Here is a 3,763-nt window from a genome sequence, read left to right as displayed (position 1 = left end):
GATTTCTTTATTACTGAAATGCACAAATGCTACAAATACAGTATCAGTACAGGTTCTGATAGTTTCACTGGATACCATTAACTTTCTCTAATGATCAATCTTCAATTTTGACAACTGTCAACTAATCAAAAAAACGTTCAACTTTAATCACTTGTTCAAAATATATGTTCAAATTATGCTTAGAATTTGGTTTGTGTTTTCTGGCGTATAGTAATGTTGAGACTTAAGAATGAACTTACCGGTAAGATGACCAAATTATAATTGTACTAAAATTAAACTGTCATTATTAAAGTACTCTGCATGCCTGTTATATACACTGTGCTGTTTCAGTTTCCTATTGTTCTTGTGAATTGTGTATAGGTGAATAAAGAAAAAAATGTATAAATAATACATTGCAGTATTATCACACTGTAGTGTACTGTACGAAGAGGGTATTGCTTAAGAGTACATGTTCTATAAATAGCAACAGTAAGAAATTATTACATGTTAAGTGCTGTAACTTTTTCATAGTATAATTTTTTTCAATTTTAGTTTAGCAGATCAAGCTCATGATTGTCTCCTTTAATAAGCACAAATTTAGAAGAGGAAATAACTTTTATGCCATTAAAAATTACGAGATTATTATTACAGTACAGGTTGACAATCCCTTATCCGAAATCCTTGGGGCCAGAGGCATTTCGGAATTCGGAATTTTTCGGTTTACAGAATGGTTTTTTTTTTTTTTTTTTTTTTTTTTTTTTTTTTTGTGTGTATTAGCCCACCTGGGCACAAGTCACTGACCCACATTTGGGCCTGGGGGGCGAAAATATAATAACTATAATAATAATAATAAAAATAATAATTCATAGGTCTAGGTTGTTTTTCTCACTTTTTATCTTTATTCATTGTATTTCTTAATTGTTATTATTTTATTATTACAGTATTATTGCTATTATTATTAATTTTATTATATTTTATTATTATTATTATTATTGTTATCATTATTATTTTATTTGGGTGTATTTTGTATTAAAATTTTTATTTACTATGAATAATTATTATTATTATTACATTTTTGCCCCCAGGCCCCGATGGGCTAATCCCTGTTAAAAAAAAAAAAACTTTCGGTTTTCGGAATTTCGGATAAAGGGTTGTCAACCTGTATTATCTTAATATACATTGCAGTGGCTGCCGAGTGTCCTTTTTGTAATCAAGCAAACTATTTCATTATTTTCAAAGTTAACCTATTGGAGTACTTCTGTATCAAATTGTGTATTATTTTCTTATATTCGTGACTTTAATATGCCAGTTACATTTTATGTACAGGAACTGTACAATTGTTCGTACTTTGCTTAATGTGAAAAGTATCGGAATCGCTTTTTAAATGCTGTACCTGTACAGTATTAAAAAAAAAATTATACATATATATGTATGTATATATATATATATATATATATATATATATATATATATATATATATATATATATATATATATATATATATATATATATATATATATATATATATATATATATATATATATATATATATATATATATATATATATATATATATATATATATATATATATATATATATATATATATATATATATATATATATATATATATATATATATATATATATTTTTTTTTTTTTTTTTTTTTTTGGGGGGTGGGATATACATACGGTATTGTTAAATGTTTGGACTCAAAACTTCATTGAATTTTGTGCATTTGGCATTTTCACATCCTCTAGATTTGTGTGCTTTTCATGAATAAAATTTCACCTCTACAAGGTGTTTCTTCTATGGTTAAGCATTCAGTGCCCAGACATTCTGCACAAACTTGAGCCTAAGTCAAAACTCACCAAACCTTTTGCTTGTAAACAGTTCTGGAATATGCAGTAACACACAGCTCAACAAAGTTGTCAGATAAAGGTCTTACTTCGTCTGCTGCTTGTGCTTCAGGCTTTTTTTAATGAATGCCTTTGGCTCGACTGGAAATTTTGAAATTACAGAACTGTAAAGTACTTGTATTTAATTTAATATGTTATTTATAATGCTTTTAGTTTGATTTTATCATTTAAACACTTGGCTATCCTGCTTGATTGAATAGTTATTACTAAAAAAAGTATTAATGAATAATAGAAATTGCAATGAAATTATACTTGCCAGTAACTAAAATGGGATATATTTATTTGAGGTTTATTTCAATCCTTTGATGGGGTGTCCATTGATAGGTTATTTAAACTGTCAAATAATATGTGTGTACTAAAACCATTTCCAAGATTGATTTGTAGATAGTCTAAATCTACTGTCAGTACAATGCAGTAAGAATACATTCCAATTTCCACATCTCATTTTTCTTTCCTGTACAGTATATACAGATGTAAATTTGAGGTATGTTGATGAGGAACCCCCATCATTATTCCTGTCCTTGTAATGATTAATTACTGTATTGTCAAAATATGAAATAACTTGGCTGATCATAGTGATTTCCCTACTCTAGCAGCACTTTGTTTGTTTGCTTAATGAAAGTGTTAATGGCTGTTAATGTGAGGCACATACACATGTATTTCTTTAAGATAAAAATATGCATCTTTTGGACTTCTTTTCTTTATAGCAACTCAAGTGTACAGTAGTTGCTATTCCTATCTATGTTTTATTTCTTAAAGTTATGCTCACTTAAGCACCATAGGTCTCATATGCATCTGATACAGTAATGTCAACTTGCTAGTACAGTAGATAGCAATGGAATTTTTATGACATAGTATGCACATCTCACACTCCTCAAATGGTTCTAGACTCTTTCACTTAAACCTCTTTTCTGCTCGGCAGAAGGTGGAGAGAAGGATTGCAGGTTTTGATGATAGAGGAGAAATTCATATGGTAATAGTATTGGCTCCTTTTGATTGGGTTGTGGATGAATATACTGTACCATATAATGACTCTAGTAGTAATAATGGCTGAGAAAAAGTTACTCGTAAATTTTTCTGTAAGGTCTTACGTTATATAAGTTAGACTGTTTGTTGCTTCACTTTCAAACTAGATTGAACAGGTATTACTTGAGTGGGAGAACAGTTTGATACAGTATGTAATTTCACACTCACTTTGCTGTTGGTAGCAGTTTTAAGGATTTAATAAACATTTGTGCTTGGGAGTTACTGTACTATATCTTTTACAGACTTAATGGCTTCGTAGATTATATATTATAACTCACCAGTGAATACGTACCTGTATTTATTTTGTTATTTTTTATTGCTCTACAGTATTGAGTGTATCAGAATGATCAAGACTATGTATTCAAGATAGTTTTGTGAATAGGAAAAATATGAACTTTCACCAAGTCATTTTTCTCTTAAATACAGTATACAGCGGAGCACTAACGAAGTGTTGATATACCTTCCACATGAGAAAGTAAGTACATAACTTGCACACTTGGTTTTCATCTAATAAAAGTATGAAAGGTCCTAAGTAATGGAATTATGGGTTTCAATGATTGCTTCTAACTTTGTCAGAATGCCACTAATGGAGATCTTCCATGTCTCAATATTAATCTGGAGGAACTTTTGATTCCTCTGTTATTCATCCATATGCAATAGAATTAGTCAATGGGAGCAATGTTTTGTTTTGGCACCTACTTCCATCAGGGACAATGCTAATACTGTACTGCCTGTTTCTTAGGTTGATTTATGAAATGCTAACACCTGAGGTTAGGTTTGGAAGCATTTCAAAGATTTTTTGGAAAGTTGTTCCAGATTCATATTTTATTAATTATTCC

This window comes from Homarus americanus, unplaced genomic scaffold (genome assembly GCF_018991925.1).
Source record: "Homarus americanus isolate GMGI-L3 unplaced genomic scaffold, GMGI_Hamer_2.0 scaffold30231, whole genome shotgun sequence".
In the NCBI taxonomy this organism is placed as follows: Eukaryota; Metazoa; Arthropoda; class Malacostraca; order Decapoda; family Nephropidae; genus Homarus; species Homarus americanus.
Note: the sequence above shows the minus strand (reverse complement) of the source record.